The sequence below is a fragment of the Mus musculus genome, chromosome 10, assembly GCF_000001635.26.
Source record: "Mus musculus strain C57BL/6J chromosome 10, GRCm38.p6 C57BL/6J".
NCBI classification, from domain to species: Eukaryota; Metazoa; Chordata; class Mammalia; order Rodentia; family Muridae; genus Mus; species Mus musculus.
The window spans coordinates 118,882,905-118,896,552 of record NC_000076.6 but is presented as its reverse complement, the minus strand read 5'-3'; the positions used below and the strand labels follow the sequence as shown (position 1 = coordinate 118,896,552).

The following is a 13,648-nucleotide window of genomic DNA, read 5'->3' as shown; positions in this document are numbered from 1 at the left end:
GCAACTGGTTCCCATTCCCAGTTCATGACCTCAGACTCAGAACCTTCAGAGGCATTGGAAAAAACAAGTTTAAATGAGCAGGAAACTCTGTTCTACCGTGTGACCCCTCCTACACTCTTCTGCATGGGAAATGCTACAGCTTTGTTTTCTCTTGATTTAGAGGGGCACTATACCATGGCCAGGTGGCTTGAGGGAGATTTTAGGCGTTCTTCCTATGGCCTTTATTCAAGGAAGGAAGGAAGGAAGGAAGGAAGGAAGGAAGGAAGGAAGGAAAGAAAACAGAAAAGATGGAAACTTTATGTCTATCCCAGGATAGTGAAGACTGAAATAGACCATCCACAGTGTGCTAGTTCTGGATCCTGAGAGAGGAACGTTTATAACAAGGCACCTGAAAGCAACATGGTGTGGAACGGGATGAGAGGAATCTTTGGGAGGAAAACACAGCTCACTTCTATGCACTAAGCAAATGCTCTGATCAAAGTTTACTCCCAGAGACTGAAGCACAGGGGTCCCGTGTGTGTGTGTGTGTGTGTGTGTGTGTGTGTGCTCTTCCCTTCAGGTTCCCACACATCTGTCAACATTGTGAGCACTGATATCTGCCACATACTCTTCTATCTGAAGAGAGATTGGAATTGCCACTTAGTTGGCTTTGAAGGGACGAAGCCAGGTGTGGGACGAGGACTCCCAGAAGATGGAACGCCCACCGGGGACGTGTTGAACTCTTTGGGCAGGGCAGCCTCAGGATGCAGTGAAACTCTGAAAAAGATGGTTTTCCAAAGGTTAGAGAACTAAGACTTAATGAAAAGAAATAGAAAAAAAGGAAAGGAAAGAAAGAAAGCACTCACCATTCTTCAAATAGCCAATATAATCTACTCCCTAGTACTGAGGTTAAACTGCTTGCCTTGACGAGATTAAAAACTTACTTAAGGGCAAAAAAATGTTTTATTCATTCATTCATTCATTCATTCATTCATTCGTATTAAGCTTGACATTAGGGCAGGATATCTTGAACAAGATAACCAGAAGAATGGAAGATAAAATTGGGGCGGGGCTCTGTCCTTCCTTTGTCTCCAGGGTATAAGATCCAGGTGACTCCATGAAGGGTTGCAAATTCACATCATGGTCTTCCTCACTTCCTAGCAAGGCAGCTTGCTGGCACATTTGATTTAGATTCTTCCACGTTCCTTGTTGACTTGTGCTCAAAGAACTGGTGTTGCTTATTCCTCAAACCACCACTTTTAAGACTTAGCCTACCTGTGAAGTCAGTTTGGTCAATGATTTGGTAAAGGTAAATATCTGGCAGTCAGTGCCAGAGAGTTTCCCCATGATCTTGCCATTTAAAACTAACCATCATTACCACCCAACTCCCTGTCTGCCTGGCTTTATTTCTGTCACACATATGTATATGTGTTACTTAAGATGAGGCCTCTGGACCTGTTTCATTCTGCATCAAAGGAATCTTTATGTCATCAATATTTTCCCATATCATTATTTTTGTGTAATATTACTATCACAACTACTGTTTAATGTCAATTTAAAACAATTGGCCTTTCTTATATTGAGATATTTCTTTTTATTTAAAACAATGATGATGAGCCAGGTGTGGTGGCACACACATTTGTTCCCAACATTTGGGAGGCAGAGGCAGGTGGATGGATCTCTCTGTGAGTTCAAAATCAGCCTGGTTTACAGACTGAGTTCTAGGACAGCCATGACTATTACACACAGAAATCTGGTCCTAAAAAAAAGGAAGCCGGGCGGTGGTGGCACACACTTTTAATCCCAGCACTTGAGAGGCAGAGGCAGGTGGATTTCTGAGTTCGAGGCCAACCTGGTCTACAGAGTGAGTTCTAGGACAGCCAGGGCTACACAGAGAAACCCTGTCTCTAAAAACCAAAAAAAAAGAGGAATAATAATAGTGTGATAATGATGATGTTTATATTCTCAGGTACGGTGGTAATATCCCATGTCTGAAATCACAACTATTTGGGAGCCTGAGGCAGGAGGATTTCTTGAGCCCTGAAGTTGGAGACCAGCTTTACAATTCCCTGTCTCTAGTTAGGTAGCTGATTAACTCTGAAATTACATTTCCGTGTACATCATTTCCTAAGTAAATTTTTCTCAATGTGAAAATATGAGGCCAGGATGCAGGATCTTTTCTTAGGTCCTCACCATCACTTCGCTCTGCTCATCCTGCACCAAAACCCACATCAGCAGCATGGTGGCAGAGTCCCCGCTCCCAAGGATACTGAGACTCTGTCTCATGCACTCCCAGTACTCTTTTCCAAACATCCTCTTTCCTTTTTTCTTTGTGTTTCTTCCTCAAAATTAATTTCCAACACCTCACGGTTGCTTTGCATTTCCTTGATCACCCATGCAGTTAAAACATATTTTATCAGCACCATTAGCCATTTGTAATGGTCTTAGCATAAAACATTTCCCTAGCTTACTCTTGAAATTGCTTGAGAATGTCTTTCTCTTTTGGTTGATGACAAAGCTCTTCTAGAACCAGTTCCCATCGCTTTACAAGTTCCTTTTTTATTTGATAAAATCTGGTAAGAGTTGAGGAGACACACTTCCTTCATGTTCCCACACAACAAAGTGCACTAACATTTTTTTGCGGGGGCGGGGGGGAGGGTACAGTGAGCTTTGTTACTGGTATTCAAGAGAGTAGGGGTTGCAAGGACACTGGTATTATTCTGTGGGTCTTGGATGGAAACTATCAGGGAGATTCTCAATGTCATGAGGTCCACCACCTTGTTGCTGTAGCAACATTATCATACCAGGAAATGAGCTTTACAAAGTTGTCATTGAGAACAATGCCAGCCCTAGCATCAAATGTGGAAGAGTGGGTATCACTGTTAAAGTTTCAGGAGACAACCTGGTCCTCAGTGAAGACCAGGATGCTCTTTAGTGGGCCCTTGGATGCCTTTATTACCTTCTTGATATCATTGTACTTGACAGCGTTCTCCAGGCAGAATGTCAGATGCACAACCAGACACATTGGGGGAAGGAACATGGAAGATCATGTCAGTGAGCTTCCTGTTCCGCTCTGGGATGACCTTGTCCACAGCCTTGGCAGAACCAGTGGATGCAGGGAGGATGTTCTGGGCAGCCCCACAGTCATCACACTACAGCTTCCCAGAGGGGCCATCCACAGTCTTCTGGGTGGCAGTGATGGCATGGACCATAGTCATGAGCCCTTCCATGATGCCAAAGCTGTCATGGATGACCTTGGCCAGGGAGGCTAAGCAGTTGGCAATCTGAAGTGAGTAGTCACAGTTCTCATGATTCATACCCTTCACAAACATGGGGGGCATTGGCAGATGGGGCAGAGATGATGGCCTTATTTTTTAAGTGGGCCTTGGCATTTTCCATGGTGGTGAAGACACCAGTAGACTCCATGACATACTCTGCTCCAGCCATTTGATGTTAGCAGGGTCATACTATAGCTTCCCAGAGGGATCATCTACTGTCTTCTGGGTAGCAGTGATGGCATGGGCCATGAGCCCTTCCACGATGTCATAGGTGGAAGATGGTGATGAGCTTCCTAATGATGGGAAGCTTTCAATTCTCAGCCTTGACTGTGCCATTGAACTTGCAGTGGGTGGAGTCATCCTGCAACATGTGGACCACATAGTTTCTATGTACCAAGACACTTCTTGGTTAAAAACACTAGATACATTTCAGACATTATAGGATGCAGTTTCCTTTGGTATAGAACACACACACACACACACACACACACACACACACACACACACACACTGTCCAAGGGATGTGAGGAAGGAAACTGGCAACTCAGGAAGATTATCTTCCTGTTTCCTAAAATAGAATTTGTTCACCAGGTTGTGGTTTTCTATTCAAATCTTAGCTGGACCTTGTTACTCTCCTGCTCAGGTCTAGCTCTGGGTTCCTCTGGGTGAGAGGTTATCTCTTCCAATCTTCCTGAATTCGCTCCTCTCTGCCATCTCCCCTGTTCACTCCCTCAGTCCTCACTCCCTGGCTTCTGGCAGGATGGCCTCTGGGCTATACCTGAGAGGACCTGACCTTTGCTTTAGTTGTTCTAATGGCCTGTATGTCCTTCTACTAAAACACACACGGGGCAAAGTATCCAATGGCCACCCTTTCAGTAAAGTCTACCTGACTGCCCTATTTAACATTGCAACTTGGACATTATTCTTTCTAAGACACAAGAATAAACAATGCATTGAAACTTCCTCTCTCTCTTCTTGGATTCTCATGCAGACTACATCTATTCAGTGAATTGTGCCCCGTTCACCTACCAGTGATTTTTCAGTGGACACCAATAGGGGGAGTTCAATTTAATGCTGACACTAATTGAAGTAACTATGGACCCTGTAGATTTCTCATTCAGTCCCTGTGAGACTTCCTTCCACTTCAAATGCCAATCATGTTCAAGATTGTGACCCAGTGCCTCTGGCTAGCTGCTTATATATCATGGGGAAGTCCCCATGATCTTAAACTCCTGCTGGATGGCTCACTAACTCTAAGAAATATTTTACTTATGTTTATCTTTGCAAAAGATAAAGAGAAACAGTCAAAGATGTCTACAGAACATGATGTGTGAAGGGCTTAGTGATTTTTGCCTTCTCTTTGCAGACTATCTTCTTAATACTTCCATGTGTTCAACAGCCCATAAAAACTTGGAACTCTGTAATTCAGGGACTTTTATGGACCCATCATAGATTATTAATCCATTGATATCTGTCTATCTATCATTTGTCTGTCTGTCTTCTATCTGTTCTATAGAATATGAATTAATAAATGGTAATTAATACAGATTTGGGGACAGTCGAAGGACACCATTTTAAAGAGGAGCATTCTGAATTTTTTGTGGTTTTTAGAACCGACTTTCAATTTTATTCAAATTAAAGATGTTAATGATGCTTTCTAGCAGTAAACAGAGCACTGATGCCCACTGGCATGACTGTTTAAAGAAATACATAAAATGTATGTACTCACTGCTCTTCATCAGTGCTTTCTGGGGGCAAGAATTTAGGTGTTTCTGACTATGATACTTGCAGACATGTCTTGGAAAATTAATAAATATAAGGGCACTGATGTAACAATGTCTGATATTGCTAGAGCTAGTTGTGTGTGTGTAGTGGGTAGGTGGGGGAAGACAAACAAACAGGATAATGTCCAGGATTCAAATTCCCACTCTTGTGATCCAAGAATGACCTGATAGATTCTATGTGTGCCCATAGGAGTCCCTTATCTTCTGTAACCACAGGGATGAAGTTTCTGAAAATCAAATGCCTAACCTCACTGGGCAACTGACTGAAGTACAACAGAAACTGAGCTCCCAGCCTTACAGCCTGTCTGCCATCAAATGGGCAATGGTTAGTCTTTGGGAAGGCTCTTGATAGAACTGGGGACATTGAAACTCTCAGTTCTGATGAGCCTTCTCTACCAGTATAAGTAGTTAGGCCTAGGGACAGATAGAATGTCGCAACCTTTTACTTGTGTGAAATTTCTAGGGTCCCAGTGGCATGTGATATAGACAAATACCTTCTAAGGTGGAGGTTAATTTGTTGTAAATGTTCTGGTCTGCAGCTGGAAATGTGTAGAATACCAAAGAGACACATTTAAATTTTTGAAGCAATATATTCCTCATTGGGGTGAATCATTTTGGCCCATTTACAATTGATTTGATTGGAGTCCAAATAACAAGAAGGAGCAGCAATAGGTTGTGTGGCTACTTTGTAAGCTGCTTTGCCTTTGGACAATCAGCAATATTGTGGCATTTGAAGGGTCAATAGAGTGCTGTTCAGAAATTCTGGGAATCCTCACAGGTGATTCGATTGAGGCCTTTAGGATCCTGAAGCACAGTGCTTGTCATCAACTAAAGATAACTAGTCCTTTGAGAAATAGCTTTTTCCTTGCTATGGGTCTTTAGTAGAGACTGGCCATGGCCATTGGCTACCAGGTGAATGTGTGTCTTAAATTGTCTACCAGGAATGTGGTATTACCCAAGTTATCCAGCCTTAAAATTAGATGTGTGGAGAAACAGTCCAGGATCACATTGAAGTGCTGTGTATGCAAACTGTGTGAGTCAGGGCTCTCTAGAGTCACAGAACTTATGGAATGTCTCTATATAATAAGATAATTACAATGGGCAGCTGTATGAATGGGAAGTCCAAAACTAGTAGTTGCCCAGTCCCATGAGGCTAGTTGTTTCAGCGGGTCTTTGTATAAGCTGGAATCCTGAAGAAGTCAGTTCCAACACATGTGCTGGCAAGTAAGTGAAGGCAGTCAAAGAAGAGTGAGTCTTTCTTCTTCCACCGTCCTTATATAGGCCTCCAGCAGAAGGTGTGGCCCAGGTTATGGGTGCGGACCACCATGTCTGGATTTGGAACTTGCTCTGTCCCAGGCTGGCCTTGAACTCAAAGATCTGCTTGCCTCAATATCCTGGGATTGAAAGCATGTACTACCATGCTTGAGCCTAAGATTTTCATGGCCACTATCTCCATGTCAAGATCCGCGTCAGAAGCCTGTGTCTTCCTGCCTCAAGATCTGGATTGCAGGTGAGCCCTCCATTTCTGGATTGTAGTTCATTCCAGATGTAGTCAAGTTACCAGGAATAGCCATTACACAACCAGAGCTCAACAATGCAAGTGAATGGCATAGGGTAGCTCAATCCCTGTAGTCTCACTCCTCTTATTCCTACCATAGTATCCATGGTATATAGAGTCTATACATAAATTTATCTTCTCTATTGGTAATGCTTTTTGAAACATCTATTCATAGTGGGTGGACAGAATGCCTTATGCAGTAGCACAGCACTCCAAGACATATCCCTTCTGGAATTCATTTCATGACAAAGGACTCATGCCCATGGAATTCACAGGTCTGACCCAGTAGAACTAACCCACCAGAATGGTAGAATGGGCTCTTAAAGTCTCAGACTCAGCTAGATTTTAATATCTTCCAGGGCTGGAGTAAGAATCTCTAGACTATGTCCTAGACAAGTAGCCAAGGCACACTGCAGTGTCTCTGATAGCCAGGACTCATACAGAGATCAACCATGATTTCCAACTACTCTCAGAAACTAAAGAGCAAAATAGTGTTTCCTATTCCTATTTACAGTCTGCTAGACCAAACTCTCCATCCCAGAGGGAGAGACAGTTCCTACAGGAGGCACATCAACAATCCCACTGCTCTGGGTTATGGCTGTTGCCACTTTGACCTCCTCATTGCTCTGAATCAACAGGTCAAGAAGGCAATTATGACATCACTGTGGTATCCAACCTGACTAGGACCCCACAGTGAATTTCTGTCTGGAATACAGGCAACACCTGATGGGACCATCTATGATCACCATTCACCGTGAGACCATTGGAAAACTGTGATCTAATGCAAGTAGGCCTACGAGTGTCCCAGACTCTCAGAAATGGAGATTTGGTCATCCTGACCAGGTAACGAACCCTATCTAGATCAGGCACTTCTAAAGGCAAAGGGAATACAGGGTGCACAGTATGAGATCGCTGTAAATGCCAGCTAATTACCATGTAACAAGCTACAAACACCAGGGCTATAATTGTCACGTGTATTTCCTCATTTTATTCTGAATATGTTTCTGTATATAGATTCAGAACAAATAATCTTTGTTTTCTTTTTTCTTTTTCTCATCTTCCCTCGCTGTGTGGCTTCTTCAGACACTTTGACCTCATTTAAATTTTGGAATATTGCTTGTTTAGAATCAGAGTGTTTATATTCTTGGTCCTCCGGAAAGAGTCAATGTGATTCTAAGACTCCCCCTTTCTTTCCTGGGAAATGGATTAGTGTAGTTTTGGTTAGACGAAGTAGGTTTATATGGTGTTAGACGACATTGTGGTCTTGTTATTGTCTTTATGTGGGGCTTGTGTATGTGTAAGTACATAAACATGGGTGCCACATTGACAGGGGATGAATTTACAGTGTTAATTCTAATGTACACGACGGGGTTGAGGGATGCACAGCTTGTCAACAGAACGTCATTTCAGGATGTGTTCGTGGCATGTGTCTGGGGTGTGTTGGGCTCTTCCTTGTGTGCATGGGTACCATTTTTACTCTTAAGGGCAAGAGCAAAAAATTTGCAGAGAAAGCATCTTGGCTTGTTTGTATTTTTGTTTGTTTTTCTGTTTGAGCCATGGCATCCACACGCATTGGTACTTGTAACGTTAGATCCCTGAACCAAGACTAGGAAGGATACCACCAGCCACCCTTCTGCCCTCTGCCCCAGTTCTCAGGCCTCTTTCCTTTTGCTGGAACGGTTCCTAGCATCCCCATTGCAGATGACACGTCATGGTGCTTCTTAGTTCCGTAATCACACAAGTGAATCCTCCACTATAAATATCTTTTTATGTGTCTAGACAAATAGTCTATAGATCCCGGTTCTCTAGAAAATGTTGTCTATTACAATACGTAATGATCATCTTGTAAGAGGGAGTGCTGTGGGGTGCCGGGTGGGGGTGGGGTGGCTACTGAGAGCCCAAAGTTGAGACTTGAAGGAAGAGGAAAGAGGCTGGAAGGCATGAGGAAAGCACACAGACAGCGTTCTGTAAAGAGTTAGCACATTTCAAGATCTGGTACAATGTAGCTCCTGTCTACTGTTGATGTATGCTAAGTGTCTTAGGGTTTCACTGCTCTGAAGGGGCACCATGACCAAGGCAATTCTTATAAGGACAACATTTAATTGGAGGCTGGCTTACAGTTTCAGGGGTCCAGTCCGTTATCATCATGGTGGGAAGCATTGCAGTGTGCAGGCAGACATGGTGCTGGAAAAGGAGCTGAGTTCTCCATCTTGATCTGAAGGCAGCAGGAGATTGTCTTCCACAGACAGCCATGAGGAGAGTATGCTCGGTACTGGGTAGATGAGCATAGGCGATATTAAAGCCCACCTACTCGGTGACATACTTACTCCAACAAGACCACACCTATTCTAACAAGGCCACATCTCCTAATAGTGCCATCCCCACCATGGGTCAAGCATATTCAAACACATGAGTCTGTTGAGGCCAAACTTATTCAAAAACCATACTAAGGAATTTGGACTTTATCCTGAGAGCAACAGGAAGCCATAGAAACCCTGAAATAGCCAGATTTGCATAGCAGAGCAGAGCTTCCTCTAATTCCAAAGGTATGTTTTCAACCTAAGTAATTCAGTGACCCCTTAGCATAATTAAAATGCTAACCCTTCCTACCTTGAGGAAAAATGTAACCATAAGGCTATGAATTTTCAAAACTATATTGCTAACTTATTTTTCAAGCATGAGAGTAAGAAGTACTTCAGAGAGGTTTATTTCCCCCAAAGTTAATTTCAATATTTTTATATTGGATGGTAAGAAAATATTCAAAAATCCCAGTAAGAAGGCAAAAACTTCACTTATGACTTAAAGTGCAGAGACACTGTTGTTGAATCATAAGCCTGTGGCAGAGGCAACTTATGTGTGGCTAGAATCCATGAACAGGAGAAACCGTAGTCTTTCTTAAGCCCCCAGCCTTTGCTGCCTAAGTAGGGCAGCAGCTACGTGGACAGCAGCCATCTCCAGCCCCTTCCTATGTGAAGTGATCTCATTAGAGTTTCCTAGCTCTAATAAAAGGGAAATTCTGGGGCACTACACCCTCTGTCCCCTGATGCCATCTTTCTAATGTTACACGATAAGTTAACCACCTCTGGGGACTGTAAGTAGGAAAAAAGACATTTCAGTAGGAATTAATTCTGTTTGGTATCTTAGTTAGGGTTTTACTGCTGTGAACAGACCCCATGACCAAGGTAACTTTTAACAGCATTTAACTGGGGCTGGCTTAGAGGTTCAGAGGTTCAGTCAATTACCATCAAGGTGGGAAGCATGGCAGCATCCAGGCAGACATGGTGCAGGAGGAGCTGAGAGTTCTATATTTTCATCTGAAGCCTGCTAGCAGAATACCGGCTTCCAGGCAGCTAGGACTAGGGTCTTAAAGCCCATGCCCACAGTGACACACCTATTCCAACAGGGCCACACCTTCTAAGAGTGCCATTCCCTGGGCTGAGCATATACAAACCATCACACTTGGGGTTCGAGCTTTGCATTTTTGAGTGGATTCATCTGTTTAAATATCAAGTTCACAACAGTGCTTTTATATAAAAAAAAATTAACCCTTTTTACTGGAGAATGGACTATAGCTCTGCATAGCTTGCAAGTGCTCTTTCCCTGAGCTATTTCTTCCAGTCCTTTACATTTTAAAAATCATGTTATGTGGCAAGGTTGTGAGTTGCCTACGCTGACCTTGAACATTCTCTGGAGCCAAGTAGGCCCTAAACTTGTGATCCTCTTGTCTCAGAACCCAAAATAACTAGAGTTAAATTTTATAGAAGTGTTTCTCAACCTGTGGGTCACAGCCCTTTTGGTGGTCCAACAACCCTTTCATAGGGGTCACATATCAGATATTCTGGATATCAGATATTTACGTTAAAATTAACAACTAGCAAAATTGCAATTTATGAAGTAGCAGTGAAAATTATTTTATGGTTGGGGTCATGACAACTCAAGGAACTGTACTAAAGGCAGCAGCGTTGGGAAGGTGTAGAAGCACTGGAATATAGTTACTTATTTTATGAACTCTGATTACAACAGTGCTTTTGATGGTACTAGAGATAGGCTTTAATATAAAATAATTAAATTTCACTACCTTATGTCTCCTGCCGAACGCTTTGTCTTTAAATAAAATTTTGTAAGTACCCTAATTGAATACACTTTTCAGGTGTAATTTCTTTTCTTTTTTCTTTTTCTTTTCTTTTTTTACAATTTGAATTTTTTCTGCTTCAGAAGATGTAAGGTACATTTAAATAATGTAGGCCCAAGAGCTGTAGCACATTTCTGGGATGATGTTAAAAGCAAGCTTGCAAGTGATGGTACTGAATCCACAGACCCAGACTGAGAGCCACCCACAGCTCTACAGGGGCCCAGGAGGAGCCTTTTAGAGATGCTGGAGGCTCCCTTATGCAGCTGACCGGAATGTGCAGCCTCTGAGGTATCAGGCCGAGGATCTTATGGCATAATTCAAAGTACAAACTTTTCTTTATTCACCTGTAGACGTTCCACATGCTTGGGACCGAGCAAAGGCACTTAGCTTTGGAAAACTAGAAAATTGTGGGTCATGTCAAAAGAACATGAGAAATAAACATTTTTATTTTGGCTGCTATACTTCAGAAGATTGTATAAATGTACTCAGGATTGGACGCATACATTTTTCCTTACAGATTTTATTTAAATAATTTAAATATTTAAAGAAATTAAATAATGTCATTTCTACATAATTTATCCATTGAATATTTATTAGGAAACTTTCATTCCCATGAGCTATTCTGGGCACTAAAAAACAGCAGGTTAAAAACACACACACACACACACACACACACACACACACACACACACACACACACACACACACAAGGAAAGCTCCTGTTCTCAGAATGTGTGTTCTAGAAGAAGGAAACAAAGAGAAAACAACTGAGCAAAGATGTGTGTCATGCCAGATGGTGAGAGCACAAAAAAGGTGTGTGTGTGTGTGTGTGTGTGTGTGTGTATGTACATGTGCATGTGTATGTGTGTATACATGTGTGTATGTATGTATGTACATGTGTACATATGTGTCTGTATGTGTGTGTATACATGTGTGAATGTATATGTGTGCATGTGTATATATGAGTGTATATGTGTGTCTGTATGTGTACATGTGTATGTATGTATATGTGTATATATATGTCTATATGTGTGTATTTATATATGTATGTATACATGTGTGCATACATGTGTGCATATGTGTGTGTGTGCATGCTAGGATGCATACTATCTTCAATGGATCTTCAGTGGACTAGGGTTGACTCCAGCCAACCAACAACATGTACCAAAGACTTGAAAGAGGTGAGGGCTTTTTAAAGGAAGAACATTCTAGGCAAAAGAGCTGATACAAATATGGCTCTGGGTGCGAAATGAGTATGGCATAGTGTTTATGTGTGTGTATCATGTACATGCATGTATATACACATGTGCCCCCCCCCCCAATTTCTGTGCATGTGGAAGCCAGAGGTCAACTTTGAGCATCTTCCTCTATGACTCCCCAAGTTAAATTTTGAGATGGTCTTTCTGTAACTGAACCTACCATTTGTGCCTTTGGCTAGGCTCACTGGTGAGCCTCAGAGATCTCCCTTGCCCCGCCCCCTTCCTTCTCTTTGTACCCTCCTCCCCAGGGCTGGAGTATAAGCAAGACTGCCACACTAGCTATCTTATGAATGTCGGGTTCTGATCTTCCTTCACACTTATACCCATTGCACCTCCTTCTCAGCCCTGGGTGTGGAATGCTTGAGAGGCAACAACAGGTCTGTGGTGCTGAAGTGTACAAGGGAGGTGCTTACCTCACAAGATGAGGAGGGAGGGTGAGAATCACTTAGGAGCTTTTAGTTACACCAAGAACTTTGCCTTTGACTCTGGCTACTGAAGAGGCATTAGATTTTGAGAAGTGGTGCAACAGGTTTGTCCAAAAGGGACATCTGAAGGGAACACCTGAAAGGTCATCTGGAAGGGATCCTCATGGTAGCCATGTTGGGAATAAAAGGAGCAATGGAGACTACGTAAGAAGATATTTCTCATGATGCGGTTGAGCTGTAGCGTTGCCTTTAATTATGGCGATATTAGCCATAAAGAGAAGTGAGTGGTTGGTAGAATTCTTTTAGTGTGAGGTTATTAGGTTTTGTAGATGATGGGATGGACGGATAAGAGCAAGAGGAGAATAAACAACCACATTCTACTCAATTTCCCGTGGCTGCGATAAAACAGTCTGGCCGGAAGTAACCTGGGGAGGAAAGGGTTTTATTTGGCTTACACTTCCAGGTCATGGGTCATCTCTGAAGGAAGTGACAACAGGATCCCGAGCAGTAACTGAGGCAGAAACAGTTGTCTCCGGCTCACGCTTCGCTAACTTCCCTATATAGCCTAGATGCATGGCAGCCTGGATTTTCCCTCATGAACCACAACCAAGACAACCTGTCACAGACACGGTCCCAGGCCACTGAAATCTGGGAATTCCTCGGTTGAGCTTCCCTTTTTCAAGATGATTCTAGGTTGTGATAAAAGTTGACAAATAAAACTAGCTGAACTGCTTCAAGGCACACGGCCTGGCTGACCGGAACACCGGAAGTTCCCTACGCCGAGACAGGAAGCACATTAGGGGAAATACTTTGGAAGGGTAGAAGTCTGGCATTTAATGCTGGCCACGATATGTTCAGATACAAACTAGTATGCAGCACTACTGAATAAGCAGGCTATTTCAAGAGTCATCGGTGTCCTAAATGTATTCTTCCCCTGGGCCCTTCCACAGTAGGGAGACATGGGGATTTCTGCCCTATTCAAAACGTGCTCGTGAATGTCTACAGAAACTTCAAGACCTTAACAACTTCCAGACAAAGCAAGATGGTAACTGTAAGGAAACAATGTATGCTTTTACAGTATATGATGAATCCCCATAGAGCTGTCTGCAGTGGCTACGCCAGGTCACCTCAGGTAGATCTCAAACAAGCCATGATTTCAGAGTCTCCACAACTAACTGCGAGGCAAAACGATACTTCTTGTTCCAGATTTTTATTTATAAACAAGACCAGTCT

At 42.8% G+C, this 13,648-nt stretch overlaps 1 protein-coding gene and 1 pseudogene across 1 annotated transcript in view; one reads left to right on the top strand and one right to left on the bottom strand.

The window, feature by feature from the left end:
- Positions 1 to 2,948: 2,948 nt before the first annotated feature.
- Positions 2,949 to 13,212, bottom strand: Gm26976 (annotated as a pseudogene).
- Positions 7,308 to 13,648, top strand: part of Dyrk2 (dual-specificity tyrosine-(Y)-phosphorylation regulated kinase 2) — a 33,644-nt gene continuing 27,303 nt past the window's right edge. The window contains exon 1 of the mRNA XM_011243552.2: positions 7,308 to 7,442. The gene's annotated coding sequence lies outside the window, so the exon portion shown is untranslated. The remainder of the gene's footprint in view (positions 7,443 to 13,648) is intronic.